Here is an 18,456-nt window from a genome sequence, read left to right on the forward strand (position 1 = left end):
ACACTACACTACATTACACTACATTATGCATTACACAATGTTACCGAACATTATACTCTACATTATAGTTTACACTTCATTACATTACATTACACATTACTCTACACTTTATTATACTACATTTTATATTACATTCCATTCCATTACACTACACTACACTACATTATACATTACACTATAAAATTACTATATTATACTCTACATTACTTTCAGTAACTTATACACTACACTACACTACATTACATTACACTTCATTATATATTACACTACACTGTACTATACTACACTCCATTAGACTACGTTATGCATTAAACTACATTGTACATTAGACACTACACTACTGTACATTTCACTACATTATACATTACGATACATCATGATACACTATACACTACACTACACTACATTATACATTTCACTACATTATGCATTATGCATTATGATGCATCACGACACACTACATTACATTAAATTGTACATTACACTACATTTCACTGCATTACACTACACTACTGTACATTCACAATTTTACACTACATTATACACTAAATTACACTACCTTATACATTACATTTCATTACACTACATTATACATTACACTACACTACATTACACTACATTGTACATTGCGATACATCGCACTACACTACACATGACACTACATTACACATTACACTATACATTGCGATACATCGCACTACACTACACATGACACTACATTACACATTACACTACACTACAATACACAACATTACATTACACTACATTACACATTACACTACGCTACACTACATTATACATTATGATACATCACACTACACTACATTATACATTATACTACATTATACTACACTACATTATACATCACACTTCACCACACTACAGTACACTACATCATACATTACACTACACTATACCACACATTACATTACATTATACTATACTACACTACATTACACTACATTATGCATTACACTACACTCTACTATATGACACTACACTATACTATGCTACACTACACACACAACACTATACTACTTATACTACACACACTACACTACGCCACACTACACTACACAGACTTCACTACACTACATTATACATTACACTACACCACATTATACTACACTACATTACACTACAGTACACTACACTATTTGCACTACACACACCACTATCCTACATTACACTACACTACACTACTTATACTACACACACTACACTACGCCACACTACACTGTGTACATTATAAAGTACTGTACACTACTAACCCTACACACACTACAATTCCATTTTACATTACACTACACAATAGTACACTACACTACGCCACACTACACTACGCCACACTACACTACAGTACATACATTATACATTACGATACATTACACTACACTACATTACACTACATTATAGTATTACGATACACTATACTACACTATATTACACTACATTATACATTACACTATACACTACGGTACACTACACAACACTACATTATACATTACACTATACACTACACTACGCCACACTACACTACGTACACTACATTATAAATTACACTACACTACTAACACTACACCCACTACATTACATTATACATCACACTGCACTACACTACACAATAGAACACTACACTACGCCGCATTACACTACATTATACATTATGATACATCACACTACACTACATTACACTACATTATACATTATAGTACATTATACTACACTACATTATACATCACACTACACCACACTACATTACACTACATTATACTATACTACACTACATTATGCATTACACTACACTACACTATACTATATGACACTACACTATCCTATATTAAACTACAGTAAACTACACTACTTCGTCTACACTATCCGACACTACACTACACTATACTATATTATGCTACACTACACACACAACACTATACTACTTATACTACACACACTACACTATGCCACACTACACTACACAGACTTCACTACACTACACTACATTATACATTACACTACACCACATTATACTACACTACAGTACACTACACTATTTACACTACACTCACCACTATCATACATTACACTACTTACACTACACTATCCTACATTATACTACGCTACACTACTTATACTACACACACACTACACTACGCCACACTAGACTACAGTATAAAACATTATAAATTACACCACATTAATAACACTACACACGCTACATTACATTATACATTACACAATAGTACACTACACTACGCCACACTACACTACAGTACATACTTTATACATTACGATACATCACACTACACTACATTATAGTATTACAATACACTATACTACACTACATTACACTACATTATACATTACACTATACACTTCACTACGCCACACTACACTACGTACACTACATTATAAATTACACTACACTACTAACACTACACACACTACATTACATTATACATTACACTGCACTACACTACACAATAGTACACTACACTATGCCACACTACACTACATAGACTACATTGCAAATTACACTACACTACTAACACTACACACATTACATTATACATTACACTACAATACACCACACTACACTACACTAAACTACTTTTGCCACACTTTTCTATACTACACTATTTATACTGCACCACATTACTTACACTACACCTACGTACACTCCACTACACTCCACTCCTTACACTACACTCCTTACACTACACTATTACAATGCACTACAGTAGAGTTGTTCATTTCAGTGTGTACTGCACCGGCTGTATAAGGTTAAAATGACAATAAAAGCTTCTTGACTTAATAATGACAGCCTTAGTTGAGATGTTCAGTATCACAGGGATTGCTTCTCAACTGGGTGTAGCATCTACACCTAATATATAGTTCTATGTGATGAGGAACCAGATTTCTCAAACTTTTTGAATCCTTTAATTGAAAAACAAAATAAAACAAAAACATCCAATGATCTTTAACCATACAAAGAACCCTTGAGGAAATTAGTTTCTTTTAAACAAGAGTAAGTAAAAGTACTTCATCATTTCGACTTTAATGTTATTTATTTTCCGCATCCTTTAACGGCTCGGATGTTGTTGGTGTTGTGTGCGCGAGGGCGGGACTCGCGCTCAAAGGAAGAAGGCGCGAGCTTTCCATCGCATGTGAACGCACACACACACACACACACACACACACACACACACACACACACACACACACACACACACACACACACACACACACACACACACACACACACACGTGCGCGTGCGCGCGCGCACAGACAGAAACAAAGGGACCCATCAACACTAGCACGGACACGCACGCGCTCCAACTTTTTTTTTGTTGTTATCCACCCAGCGGATACCTCCGCGAGGCGCGAGCTGCTCCACTGTGTCCAGGTGAGTGCTTTTTGTATTCTTTATTTTGCTTGCACACACTTTATTTAAGCACGTATGGATTGTTTTAGGGATATTTTTTTTAATTAGGAAAAAAAAGTTTTTGCTGCAAAGTTGGGCGCTGCCATTCTGTCGCTTTTGGAGGAAGGACAAGAGACACTGCGCGCGCTCGTGTGTGATTATCCAGTTCAGTTAATCAAACGGAATATTTTTTGTTTGTTTGTTGGTGTTTGCTGTGAGGTTTGGTTACATGCATGCACCGGATCTGATTGTTTGCATTAAAACTTTAGGGGATGTTATGTTTCTGCTCTCTATCCTTTTTTTTTATGTTTTTGCTCTATTTTTTTTTCTGGATGATGCACGAAGTTGTCAAAAAAAAGTTATTTTAACGAAAAGATCGAAAAAATTAAAATTGCAATAGTTTTCCCTCGCTAGACAGCACGAGATCATGAATTTGCAATCCTGTAACCTTGTACTGCAATAACAGGCATATAAATAAATTTGATTTATTACATTGGTTCTTTTAAAAATGGTTCTATTCTTGAAAATAAATATTAACATTCCTAACGCACGCGCACTTCGAGTTTTTTAAAAACTTTTACATGATTTGCATGAAAAAAAATGCATATAAATGTCCAAATGAGCAACAGGTACAACGAAGCCCGAGTGCTTTGTTTCCTCTTTTCCTTTTTTCCTTTGTTCTGCACCGACCACACACAGACACACACACTCACACACATACACATACACAGCTGTAATGCACTTTACATGATTGCTAACATGTTCCTACACTATATTTTCTAGATTTTCTGATTAAAAACAACTTTGAGTGTAAAGCAAGTCTAAGTGCACTTCTAAAGTTTCTTTAGTAACACAGTTAGTGGTGCATTATTCAAATAAAATGGTGCATTATTCAAATATCAAATTTAAATATTAATTAATAAACAAAATTGAAGTTGAACTTTAATTTGAAATTGAATTATGATGTGTTGATTTTTTTGCACATTTTTTTGTACATTTTGTCCTAAATATTGATGTAAATTTTTACAAACAAAAGTGTTTTTAGAACTTTGCTTTGCTTTGCACCACACACACACACACACACACACACACACACACACACACACACACACACACACACACACACACACACACACACACACACACATGCAGAGCTCTAATGCTCTATTAATAAACACACATTTTGATTAACTGTAAAAACTGATGCTGTAAACCTTCAAGCTGTATTTATTTTTTAGAACTTGACTCAGTGCTAAAAGCGGTGCATTTTCTGGGACCCTAACAGATCTTAAGTTTTTTTTCCCTTTCAGAGAAAGGAAACCATTTATTATACCATCTTAAAAAAAACACACTCAATTTCAAGTTCTCAATTTCTTGGAGACCTTTAATTGGGATTAAAAAACCTCCATGGGCATTCATTAGTACATATTTATTTTATTTTTAAGAACCATGGGTCTAAAAAGGTTCCTTTTTAGGTAGAACCCAATACAGAGATCTTCTCTTGCAAAACAGGTTCTAAGTAAAAAAAATCTCTTCAGAAAATAAGGACTGTTAACTGTCCAATGAACTCCTGAGGACATCTTCAGACGTTGCATGCAGCGTGAAGGTTCCATTCAGCACACGTTTCTTCAAGAAAGGATTTTCTTTTCAGAAAAGATTCCGGATGCACTATCCACGCTCTAGCTAGAAAAGATCCAAAAAAAAACTGTTAGTGGAAAAGCTTGAAAAGAGCAGCAATTTTCCATGAGGCACTTGTAAAGGTTCTTCTAAAAATCTATGAAATCTATGAAAAATCAGCCCGTTATTAGGATTATATAAAGGTTATAGTGCACCACGACCTCCTGAGATGAAATGTACATGAAGATTATGAATTAGATCCAAACAGCCTCAAGATATTCATGGAGATCACAGGAAACTCTTTTCTCTACACTAGAGAACCATTAACTATCCAAAGAACCTTACAGGAAACATTTGATCTACACTCCAACACAATTCCAAATCCAGGTTAACTCTGAATCTCTATGGGTTTAGGTTACAATTAGTGTTGCAGGAACCTGGACAACTGTAATAGAAAGGAGAAATAACGCAAGTGTGGAAAATGTTCCAGCTTCACCTTTGACTGCGTTACTAACCGGTGACACTGGAGACTCCTTCCATAAGATGCTACATAAAATGCGTCCTGCCGGGTGTTTAATGGCTGGTTACCATAGAAACGATAACAGAATGGAATTTGACCAGTCAGAATCATCACCACCTGTTGTTGAGTAAAGGGGGTGTGGCCTAGAGTTTCAATAAAATGATTTGTTGTTAAACGTTTGTTTGGTAATAATTTTTAAACGCTTTTATTCAAATCTTTTTCAGATCTGTGGGATTTTATGGAACAAGACGTTTTACGACTGTGCTCAGTTTTGGGATTTTTGATTATTTCATTTATGGATTAAGGATTACCCACAATTCCTTTTTTTGTTACTGGATTATTACTCTGCACTGGGATTAGTGCACCGTCCATGAGGGGAGCGCAGCACGAAGCGTACTGTGAGTATCAAGTGGCTACTTTCACTGAGAAACTCGTCGAATTGTGATCTTTGTGACGACGGACATCAGAAAGCAAAAACACAAAACGTTGTGTAACGTTGAAACATGAGCGAAATATAAAACATTCCTTACGGTTTCATATAATTTTATTTAAAATATTCAGAGTTTAAAAGAAATGTGCTAGTTACAAGCTTTTAAAAAATATATGTATATTATAATCTTATATTAATATTAAATATTTTGCACCTCACTGAAGAACAGGTTGATTTTCGTTGTTCTAAATAACTGAGTGCATTCACAGCTTTTTTTTTCCTGTAGCTTATTCTTTATTTAAAAAAAAAGATTACTCTATAATATTTTTTCTATCTATTCATAATAAATAATTATATTGTAAATATATTTTTTTAATTGAACCATGCACACAGTACAGAATGATTTTATTTTTGTTTACAATTAATTATTGATTGATTTTTTTCCATTTCTCAGATTTTTATGATTAAGCAACCAAAAAACATAAAACTATGGAATTTATTAAATATTAAATAATAATGTATCATTTTCCTTTTATTATTAATTTGTTTAGGATTATTGTGTTATTATTCATTTTATTTTTTAAATAGATCTTTTTTTGCACCCAGACATCATGGGGTGTACAAACTTCTGCACCTCAGTGTATATTTTGTCCCTTTTGAGTCAACGAGTCTGCAGGCGTCTCAGGACAAAGCGCATTCGGTGAAGTTGCACTGTGAGCTCATTATGATGTCATCAGGAGCCAATGAAATGCGACTGGGGGGCTGTGGGGAGGGGGAGACCCCCAGACCCCTGCGGTACACTCACGTGTTTTTATCATGCTGGTCTCTTTTATTAAAAAAAAATAAAAGCTGAACAAACAAAAGCAAATTTAAAAGTTCATTTATAAAATAAACATTTACTATTTACAGTAAGGGATAATTTGAGTCTCAACACAGAGATTTATTTAGTGCTTGAATTTCCTAAGTAGTCCCAATTTCCTTCTGGGTGCAAAATTATTGGCACCCGACACATTCCAGGAGGAGGTTTGTTTCTGTGAGTCTTGGAGATGATCTCAGACTCCATGCTGTCATCTTCGCGATGTTCCAATATTTGTGCACATAGATGTTCCCAAACTTGTACAGCACATTCACTTGTACAGCACATCTACAGCTGAAGATGTCCGGCAGACACGAGCAGAAAGCTGTGTTTTGGTGTCATGTGACGTCGAATAATGAAACGTGTCAAATTCCTGTACCCCCTGAACCAAACCTCTGAGCTGTCGCCATGGTGATGGCGACAAGGAATTGCTTTTACCCCAGTGGGAGCTTGCATGTGGTTTGGAAGATTCTGAAAACAGAAAGCAGTTAAAAAAAAAAAAAAACGTCAAAAAAAAAAATGTTGATGCAACAGTCACATGATATGAAGCTCCGCCCACTTCATGAAAACATCACATCACTTAAAAGCCTGTAAGCAAAGCTAAAGCTAAAAGTTTTTTTTAAAGTTTTTTCTTTATTATTAATTAACAATTTTGCATTTTAATTTCTCTAATCATATTTTTTTACAGGAAATTCAAAAATGTTTTTAAATGTATTTAAAGGTTTTATTAACAGCAAGTGGTGTTTTCTTGATGTAAACAATAAAGATTTTCCAACCAAACATCTAAATGTTTTTCTCTTCAGAATCTTTGGTCAGTGCGAAACAGACTTTTTATTATTTAGAATTTATTAAGAAAATTATTTAGTAAATGAAAAAAAAGTAAGTTTTTGATAAAGAATACAACAATAATGAGATACATAAGGTAAATGTTTTCATAAATGGAAAATTTGGTAATAAAATGACAAAGGCGACGGTTCTGACTGTAGACGAGACTGAAACACTCGCTGGACATTTTGTCGTCGTTTGAAAATCAGACGTCTGATACTCGGTGACGTGAGAGAAAAATGTCAGAATTTGGGCGGGAGCGCAGACCGCAATCAATATGTTCCAATCGCATGCTAGATTAACCCGTTGAGCTCAAACGTAAAGCGCAAAAATGGCTGTAGATTTGCAGATTGCAGGGTCAAAGGTCACATGACCCATCTGTCCAATTAGAATGTTAGAATTGTAAGATTAATGTATTTAACATTGATTAGCTCTGATGTGAGATCTCCATCCAGTATCACGTAGAAATGTGGGTAAATTTCAAATCATGGACACATGTATATATATATATATATACACTTCCCTCTATAGACGATTGTTGCCTGCACTGAACTTCCTGTTCCTGTAGCCGTTAGCGCTTTGCCTCATTACCCAATCGCATTAAGTCCTTCCTGATTATCCCGTTCCTCCAAAGACACCTCATTAGATAGAAGAGTCTTATCCATGACTCGACTCGGCCCCACGGTGCTCTGCTTCCCCTATCCTAATAACCCCGCCTCCTTCTTCACCCCATCGGCTTCTCCGGATCCGATGGAGGCTTTGGGGGGCGAGAGAAAAAACGACTAATGTGTGTGACCGTGGCCCTGAGGCTGAAGCCTGGAAAATGGTCCATGTGTCAGGAGACAAAGCCAGTGAGCTTCACTGTGATGAGATTTACGCACTGTAGGTGATGATGTAAGGCGCTGGATGGAGGAAGGAACCAAGGTTCTGGCTGTTTCGGTTACATTTTTACACGAAATCACTACTGTGTTGTTTATTTTAAAAAAAATCTTTAAAAAAAGACTAAAAAAAAGATTATTATTATTATTAATTTATATTATAACTATATTATTTTTTATATTTTTTTAGGCAGATGTGGTGAGATGTTTCCTCAGTTCCAGGTAGCTGTTTGGCTTAAATTGCAAGAGAAGCGTACGTTTGTTCATCATCATCATTCTCTCAGTAAATGTGTACGGAGACATTAGGAGGAAAAAAGAAAGCTTCTGATGAAGTAGCAGAGATCTTTTACAGTAATCTGATAAAACCATCCACACTCTGATCTGACCAGCACATGATTTAGTTTGTGTTTAACACGCTAGCTTCATGTCGCTACTAACTGTTTATTGTTGTTATTGAAATAAAAAGCCACGCCCACACCAGACAAACTACTAACGACGCGTCTCCTGAACGTGACATAAGCTTTGTTAATAATGTATTAGGATTTCTATACATTACACTATACATATTTTAGACACATATAATAAATATTGTACTACTTTTTATTTTAAATTTTTATATCAAACCTGCAAATAGTCTTCAATTGATTTTTTTTTAAATATATGTGAACACTTTTTAACAGTAAATCAGTTCTGGGAATGTTTTTAAGGGTTAAAGCGACGTTAGAAGGCGGAATCGCAGTAACCAAGACGAAGACGATACGTGGAGCCGTTTGTGATTGTGTCCAATAGACATAAACGAAGTGTGTGTTAATGCAGGGTGTGCAGTATTAACCCTCAGGTGGCTTGTGTGTGTGTGTGTGTGTGTGTGCGTGTGTGTGTGTGTGTGAAGTGTAAATTATATATTTTTGGGAGACTAATGTGATGAACCAGGAGATCACAGATGAGAAAATAAACAGCTTCAGAATTCTTGATACAATCCTTCAATTTATTGTACTGTTTTATTTTATTTTATTTTTTAGGTTTTACATCTGTTTCTCACTTGCTGCCTGGGCAAACCTCCAGTTTCACACCCACATACACACCTCCTGTCTCAGCATGTCGCTCCTGCTGCTCCTGCACACCACGCCGATGTGCTTCTCACTCCACACGCTCACGTCTCGGCTCGGGTTCTTCTACACCGCAGCACCGTTATGACGTGCTAACCTACACTTAATCCTCACGTCCAGATTCCACACAGAATAAATGCTTAGAAAGAAAAGTAAAGTAGAGCCTCGAATTCAGACTCCTGCAAGGAGAAAAAAAAACGGTGAAAATCCGATCTCGGACCTTTCCACGGCTTATCGACAAAGCCTTGGAGGAGAGAGGAGTTTGAAAGGAGCACCGGGGCTTTTAAAGTTTATCTCCGCAGGGTTTTAGCACCACGGCAGCGCTGTAGCTTTTACTTTCGTTTCTATAAAAGACGTCAGTTTTTTAGTCTTAAAGTCTTAAAAGGTGGGGAAAGGATCCGCAGGAAGTAAAGGCTGACTTTTGGATGGTGTTTGGACTGGAGTTTGAAGTCCCAGGGATTTCTTTTTTAAAGCTATTAAACCAGTTCACTCCCATTTACACCAGAAAGGTGCTATTTTTGCTTTATTAGCATTAGCACCTCATCACTTACACAGCACAGGGCTCTGTGAATACGCCGTTACTAAGGAAACAGTAACATGGGGTCTTAGAACAAGCACTGTTAGAAAGTTCTGACTAATCACCATCCATCCTTACAAACACCAAGTCATTTGTTCATCCCATCCATCCACCCATCCATCAATCCATCAATCTAGTCATCTGTTCATCCCATCCATCCGTCCACCCATCCATCAATCTAGTCATCTGTTCAACCCATCCTTCCATCCATCCATCCATCCATCCATCCATCCATCCATCCATCCATCCTTTCATCCATCCAAACACCCAGTCATCTGTTCAAACCCATCCATCCATCCATCCATCCATCCATCCATCCATCCATCCATCCAACAATCCATCAATCTAGTCATCTTTTCAACCCATCCATCCTTCCATCCATCCTTCCATCCATCCATCCTTCCATCCATCCATCCATCCATCCAAACACCCAGTCATCTGTTCAAACCCATCCATCCATCCATCCATCCATCCATCCATACATCCATCCATACATCCATCCACCCATCCATCAATCTAGTCATCTGTTCAAACCATCCTTCCATCTATCATCCATCCATCCATCCATCTTTTCATCCATCCAAACACCCAGTCATCTGTTCAAACCCATCCATCCATCCATCCATCCATCCATCCATCCATCCATCCATCCATCCATCCATCCATCCATCCATCCATCCGCATATCCAGTCAGATGTTCCTCTACCCATCTAGCATCCATCCAATCTGTTGAAATCTTCATCCACCTCTTCTGGTCTCTAGTATAAAATGCAGCAGTGGAAACCTGTAACTGAGGAATTTGTTCATTTTCAGTAAACTGTACATTTCAATTAAGAAGGAACTGCTGATGTTTTGAAAGCCAAGTGTTGTTCCTTCTGCAGCGCTGAAGCTATAAAACAAAGATGAACACAAACGATTGCTTCAGGTGGTAACAAGTAGTTTAATTAATTTTTCTCACATTTTATTACTCATTTATTTTAACAGCAGAATAAATGAAAGCAGCTTGATGAAGTGACAAATGGGTTTGCATTAATGTTGGTATCAAAACAGTCGTAGCTGTGTTTAATTAGCAGCCTGCCACAGCAACTCTGCAGGGGTTCAGACATGTTTTTATGAATTTTTGCTTTATGTTATGAAAACCAACAGAGAAGTTGCAATTAAATAAGGTGTTCTGTATCATTACTTTCACAATATTGTTATTTATCATATTCTTGTAGTTAAATATTATTCATATTCAACTCTTTAAACATAAAAGGGGAAGAAGGAGTGGCCTAGGTATGTCAGGGTCCGTGAAGGGGTCATGTTCTCTGTGTGTGTCAGGGTCAGTGAAGGAGGTGTGTCCTCTGTGTGTGTCAGGGTCTGTGAAGGCGGGGTGTCCTCTGTGTGTGTCAGGGTCTGTGAAGTGGGTGTGTCCTCTGTGTGTGTCAGGGTCAGTGAAAGAGGCGTGTTCTGTGTGTGTCAGTCAGTGTAGGAGGTGTGGCCTCTGTGTGTGTCAGGGTCAGTGAAGGAGGCGTGTCCTCTGTGTGTGTCAGGGTCAGTGAAGGAGGTGTGTCCTCTGTGTGTGTCAGGGTCTGTGAAGTGGGTGTGTCCTCTGTGTGTGTGTCAGGGTCAGTGAAGGGGGTGTGTCCTCTGTGTGTGTGTCAGGGTCAGTGAAGGGGGTGTGTCCTCTGTGTGTGTGTCAAAGTCAGTGAAGGGGGTGTGTCCTCTGTGTGTGTGTCAGGGTCAGTGAAGGGGGTGTGTCCTCTGTGTGTGTGTCAGGGTCAGTGAAGGGGGTGTGTCCTCTGTGTGTGTGTCAGGGTCAGTGAAGGGGGTGTGTCCTCTGTGTGTGTGTCAGGGTCAGTGAAGGCGGGGTGTGTCCTCTGTGTGTGTGTCAGGGTCAGTGAAGGCGGGGTGTCCTCTGTGTGTGTCAGGGTCTGTGAAGGAGGTGTGTCCTCTGTGTGTGTCAGGGTCAGTGCAGGCGGCGTGTCCTCTGTGTGTGTCAGGGTCAGTGAAGGGGGTGTGTCCTCTGTGTGTGTCAGGGTCTGTGAAGGCGGTGTGTCCTCTGTGTGTGTGTCAGGGTCAGTGAAGGGGGTGTGTCCTCTGTGTGTGTCAGGGTCAGTGAAGGGGGTGTGTCCTCTGTGTGTGTGTCAGGGTCAGTGAAGGGGGTGTGTCCTCTGTGTGTGTGTCAGGGTCAGTGAAGGGGGTGTGTCCTCTGTGTGTGTGTCAGGGTCCGTGAAGGAGGCGTGTCCTCTTTGTGTGTGTCAGGGTCTGTGAAGGAGGCGTGTCCTCTGTGTGTGTGTGTCAGGGTCCGTGAAGGAGGCGTGTCCTCTGTGTGTGTGTCAGGGTCCGTGAAGGTGGCGTGTCCTATTTGTGAGTGTCAGGGTCTGTGGAGGCGTGTCCTCTGTGTGTGTGTCAGGGTCCGTGAAGGAGGCGTGTCCTCTGTGTGTGTGTCAGGGTCCGTGAAGGTGGCGTGTCCTCTGTGTGTGTGTCAGGGTCCGTGAAGGTGGCGTGTCCTATTTGTGTGTGTCAGGGTCTGTGGAGGCATGTCCTCTGTGTGTATGTCAGGGTCAGTGAAGGGGGTGTGTCCTCTGTGTGTGTGTCAGGGTCAGTGAAGGCGGCGTGTCCTCTGTGTGTGTCAGGGTCAGTGAAGGAGGTGTGTCCTCTGTGTGTGTCAGGGTCTGTGAAGTGGGTGTGTCCTCTGTGTGTGTGTCAGAGTCAGTGAAGTGGGTGTGTCCTCTGTGTGTGTCAGGGTCTGTAAAGGAGGCGTGTCCTATGTGTGTGTGTGTCAGGGTCAGTGAAGGGGGTGTGTTCTCTGTGTGTGTCAGGGTCTGTAAAGGAGGCGTGTCCTCTGTGTGTGTGTTAGGGTTTGTGAAGTGGGCTTGTCCTTTGTGTGTATCAGAGTCCATGAAAGAGGCATGACCTCTGTGTGTGACAGGGTCAGTGAAAGAGGTGTGTCCTCTGTGTGTCAGTCAGTGTAGGAGGTGTGTCCTCTGTGTGTGACAGGGTCAGTGAAAGAGGCGTGTCCTCTGTGTGTGAGAGGGTCAGTGAAAGAGGCATGTTCTGTGTGTGTCAGTCAGTGTAGGAGGTGTGGCCTCTGTGTGTGTGTCAGGGTCAGTGAAGGAGGCGTGTCCTCTGTGTGTGACAGGGTCAGTTAAAGAGGCGTGTCCTCTGTGTGTCTGTCAGTGTAGGAGGCGTGGCCTCTGTGTGTGTGTCAGGGTCAGTGAAAGAGGCGTGTCGTGTGTCATTTAGTGTAGGAGGCGTGGCTTCTGTGTGTGTTTGTCAGGGTCAGTGAAGGAGGCGTGTTCTCTGTGTGCCAGTCAGTGTGGGAGGTGTGGCTTCTGTGTGTGCGTCAGCTTTAGTGAAGGGGTGTATCCTTTGTGTGTCCATCTCAGTGAAGGAGGTGTGACCTCTGTGTATCAGTCTCGGTTGTGGAGGCGTGTCCTCTGTGTATCAGTCTCGGTAGTGGAGGCGTGTCCTCTGTGTGTCAGTCTCGGTGGTGGGGGCGTGTCCTCTGTTTATCAGTCTTGGTGGAGGCGTGTCCTTTATGTGCCAATCTCGGTGGTGGAGGCGTGTCCTATGTGTGTCAGTCTCGGTGGTGGAGGCGTGTCCTATGTGTGTCAGTCTCAGTGGTGGAGGCGTGTCCTATGTGTATCAGTCTCGGTAGTGGAGGCGTGTCGTCTGTGTGTCAGTCTCGATGGTGGAGGCGTGTCCTATGTGTGTCAGTCTCGGTGGTGGGGCGTGTCCTCTGTTTATCAGTCTTGGTGGTGGAGGCGTGTCCTTTATGTGCCAATCTCGGTGGTGGAGGCGTGTCCTCTGTGTGTAAATCTCGGCAGTGGAGGCGTTTCCTCTGTGTGTCAATCTCGGTGGTGGAGGCTTGTCCTCTGTTTATCAGTCTTGGTGGTGGAGGCTTGTCCTCTGTTTATCAGTCTTGGTGGTGGAGGCGTGTCCTCTGTGTGTCAATCTCGGTGGTGGAGGCTTGTCCTCTGTGTATCAGTCTCGGTGGTGGAGGCGTGTCCTTTGTGTGTCAGTCTCGGTTGTGGAGGTGTGTCCTCTGTGTGTCAATCTCGGCAGTGGAATCGTGTCCTCTGTGTGTCAATCTCGGTGGTGGAGGCGTGTCCTCTGTGTGTCAGTCTCGGTTGTGGAGGTGTGTCCTCTGTGTGTCAATCTCGGCAGTGGAATCGTGTCCTCTGTGTGTCAATCTCGGTGGTGGAGGCTTGTCCTCTGTTTATCAGTCTTGGTGGTGGAGGCGTGTCCTCTGTGTGTCAATCTCGGTGGTGGAGGCTTGTCCTCTGTGTATCAGTCTCAGTGGTGGAGGCGTGTCCTCTGTGTGTCAGTCTCGATGGTGGAGGCGTGTCCTATGTGTGTCAGTCTCGGTTGTGGAGGTGTGTCCTCCGTGTGTCAATCTCGGCAGTGGAATGGTGTCCTCTGTGTGTCAATCTCGGTGGTGGAGGTGTGTCCTCTGTGTGTCAATCTCGGCAGTGGAATGGTGTCCTCTGTGTGTCAATCTCGGTGGTGGAGGCGTGTCCTCTGTGTGTCAATCTCGGTGGTGGGGGCGTGTCCTCTGTTTATCAGTGTTGGTGGTGGAGGCGTGTTCTCTGTGTGTCAATCTCGGTGGTGCAGGACTGTTTGTAACAGCTCAGCTTAAGCCATCAGGATCTCCAAAGCTGAGTAAACCCACAGTTTAAAACCTAACACTCTTATTCTAGTATCAGACTGTGTTTACATGTGTGTGTGTGTGTGTGTGTGTGTGTGTGTGTGTGTGTGTGTGTGTGTGTGTGTGTGTGTTTGTGTGTGTGTGTGTGCGCGCGTTACTTTTCATCTTCAGTCGAAATTTTTAACCTGTAATCAGTTCCCTCTAAATTTCTTGATTTTATTCTACAGTATACAAACTGTTTCATGTTTTAAGAATTTTAATCAAAGTGTCTTTTGTTTTGATTAAAAAAACAAAGTAGCCAGTTGCTTCAGGTGGTTAGAATGCAGATGAATTAATTATTCGTTCAGCTCCTTTATTTTAATTCCTCAGAATAAATTATCCTTTTTTTTTTTTTTTTTAGCCCCCGAGAGCTCTAGACAATTTTTTTCCGGAATGATGGCATCATTTATTCCAACACAAACACCGACCTCCGTAGTTCTAATCAGATAAATTATTTTTTCTAAACTTTTGAATTTTTCGAGCAATATTTTGTATTTATTTAAAAAATATTTTGTTGAATTTCTGAGATAGACGCATTGGAATGTAAACATCATGGATTCAAAATGTTTTTTTATTGAATTGGTACAGCACTAAGTAAATAAAACATTAATGTTAGTCTTTAAATTTTAGTAATTTACATTTTTTTTTAACATTTATTTAACGAGTGTTATTTAACAACTGTTAAAAAGTATTTATATGAAAGGATTCTTCTTCCTGCTGAGAGAAAGTGAAGACAGCTGCAAGCTGGAGAGAGCTGGAAAGAACCTTACTGGGCTTTGGGCTGGAAAGCGAGCTGCTTCCTGTAGCACCTTCAGCTTTAATTGGCTGAGCACTGAGCAAGTGAGTGAGGGAGTGAAAGAGAGGAGGGAAGTGATGAAATAAAAAAAAAGAAGTGATTATAAAGGTGTGAGAAGGATGGAGAGAAACACTGATGGAGACTAAACCCCCACCGAGCTGCAGAAATGATGAACACTGATTCTTTTCCGTTTGACAAAATGAGATTCTTGCAACGTGTGTGTGTGTGTGTGTGTGTGTGTGTGTGTGTGTGTGTGTGTGTGTGTGTGTGTGTGTGTGTGTGTGTGTGAGTGTGTTTTAATCGCACATTTAAGTCAGAAACATGACTCTACAGCCATGCTCGCAAAACTACTTTTGGAGGCTCAATATCAGATTTTCATTTTCCTTCTGATTTCAGTTTATTTAAGCCCCACCCCCTCAGAGTTGAACCAATTACGATCTCGAGCCTGTCGTCTTCTAACGCAGTGCATCTTCTCGATGAAGGATCCTGTTCCTTTATTTTTTTCCCCTATGTTGGTCAGTAACTAAGCGACAGTTTGTTCGATAAGACAGATAATTGTTTGTAAACTGCTTCCTGTCTCTTGCAGTCTGGGTGACGTAGTGGATTATGGGATGCGTGATTCGGTCGTAATTACGAGAAGCGATGCTTTGTGAAAGCTCTTACAAAACAAAGCGGTCACTTGCGCAGTAGTGTCTCAAACTAGCTTGTGCTAGCTTTCAGCCAATGAATCAAACTTTTTTAAGCATTTAACTTGTTTTTATTACTCCTTAATAACACATTTCTTTATTTCTTTTTATTGTATTGATTCTATTATTTTTGTTGGCCTATTTTGCTATTTATTGTCATTACCACCAACAACAATAACAGCAACAAGATAATAATAATAATAATAATAATAATAATAATAATAATAATAATAATAATAATAATGAATACAATTATGTGTATTATTAGTTTAAGTATCCCGGCCATAAATGACACGTTAATTACACAGCTTTAGACATATTATTACTCATGTGAAAGACACTAGAGCTGTTATTAATGTTTTTTATTGTTAATTTTTTTTTTTACACACAACATTCACAATGTTTTAGTGTAACTGCATCAGTCCTCCTCAGAACACAATTCTAACACAATACGATCCCAGCTCGCTGACTGATTTCAATCAGTCTTGCTGCACTATTGGCTAACCGACAGCAGCTTGTTAGCATCGGAGCCGTTAGCGTCCACACGTTAAAATGTACCTCAGAAGCAATTTGAGATACCACACAAAATCCAAAGCCCACAGATTCCGATGTGATAATCATCGGTGTTAGTTTATGTTGTGCATTCTGAACGCAACATTAAACTCTAGACTTCACGTTATTCAAGTTTATGTGTTTACCTTTGAACACTCGTTACTTTGTTTTCGAACCACAAACTTGTCAAACCACACATTCTGGCGTGGCGTGTTTGTACTCTGGAAGCAGTCGAGCTAGCAGCTGCAGTTTGTTTTGAAGATTTGTGTGTATTTAATAATTACTATGACTCACGGATTTCATTAGTTAGCCTGACGTCTCCGGGTTCATCAGAAACAAACTTATCTCATGAGTCTAAGATTCCCTCAGGTCCAGTAGCCGTGGTTGTACTAATGAACATGGAATTGAGGGTGTTTCAAAATCAGGAAGGCGGAGCTAATGCAAATTAAGTAATTTAGTGAGTAAATTGTATGAATTAATTGCAAATCTTTTTTTTTGACAAAATTTTTTGAACTCATTTGTTGCTTAGTCATGTTGTCTCAGGTCAGTTTTAGAACTCGGCGCCTCTGATGAAGAAAAACGGTAAGGAATTGGTCTTAGACGGGTTTCCAGAAACATCCTGCAGCACCGTGTTGCTAGGTTACTAAAATATGATTATGTTTACAAACTAGAAGAACTGGAGTAAACTAGTTTTTGTGGAAATTATTTAAAAAGAAACTGAAATCCTCCGGTTATCAGATGAACAATGAAAAGTTGAGAAACATTTTAGTTTTAAGACACATTTTTTTTGGGCATATGGTTAGACATTCTGTCATAATACTAATATTTAATAATGTAAAGCTTTCAGATCTAGATTTGACAGAAAACGGTTTGAAATGAGTTTGGAAAGTATCTCGTGTCAACACGTTGCTAAGTTACAGATAAATGCTAATGGTCACTTGCCTCAGGATGAAATGAAGAGCAGAGAAGGACAGGAAAGGCAACTAGATAGCAACGTAGAGAAAACGAGACCCAATTTTAGCCCAGAATCATCATCTGGAGAGAAACTTTCTGATCGTTTTTATTTAGATCAGCTTTATCCTTAATCAGACCGCAGACCTAATCAGAACACATTAGTACAGCTGAGGTAATTCATCTCAGATCTGAAAGGGCTAATGTTATAGCAAACAGCTCAAATTGTTAATGTTAGCAAACAGTTCACATTGTTAATGTTGTTGTTGTCTCAAAGAATTGTGAAGCTGATATGACTAACTGGGAACTGTGTGTGTGTGTGTGTGTGTGTGTGTGTGTGTGTGTGTGTGTGTGTGTGTGTGGCCGGCCTGTGGACGTCATGTTTTGTGTAGAAGGTTGTGTTAGAGGTTGGAGGTGTTAGCTCGGTGTTGCTGTGTCCGTCTGCACTACTGCCAATTTTCCCTGTCGGATAAATCCGGCTCTGGCTGGACGCTGTGTTTTTTGGAAGGTCATTCTCTTTCACACTTCCGTCCAGTGCTGAAGGATTTGGCGCAGAAACTTCCCTGAA

General features: G+C 40.1%; 2 long non-coding RNA genes across 7 annotated transcripts in view; one reads left to right on the forward strand and one right to left on the reverse strand.

Annotated features, from left to right (window-relative positions):
• Positions 1–3,189: 3,189 nt before the first annotated feature.
• Positions 3,190–18,456, forward strand: part of LOC113648264 — a 75,765-nt gene continuing 60,498 nt past the window's right edge. For 2 of the 6 annotated variants that reach the window (XR_007140152.1, XR_007140153.1), the window contains exons 1-2: positions 3,203–3,404; positions 5,784–5,957. This is a non-coding gene — a long non-coding RNA (uncharacterized LOC113648264). Of the gene's footprint in view, positions 3,405–5,783; positions 5,958–8,738; positions 8,802–18,456 lie in introns of all 6 variants that reach the window. The other 4 variants (XR_003441866.2, XR_007140151.1, XR_007140150.1 and 1 more) reach the window with 4 other exon arrangements.
• Positions 4,789–5,772, reverse strand: LOC113648260. Its single transcript, XR_003441864.2, has 2 exons — positions 5,536–5,772; positions 4,789–5,105 (listed from the first exon to the last, which is right to left on the reverse strand). It is a non-coding gene; the product is annotated as an uncharacterized LOC113648260 (long non-coding RNA).

The sequence above is a fragment of the Tachysurus fulvidraco genome, chromosome 3 (genome assembly GCF_022655615.1).
Source record: "Tachysurus fulvidraco isolate hzauxx_2018 chromosome 3, HZAU_PFXX_2.0, whole genome shotgun sequence".
Lineage (NCBI taxonomy): Eukaryota > Metazoa > Chordata > Actinopteri > Siluriformes > Bagridae > Tachysurus > Tachysurus fulvidraco.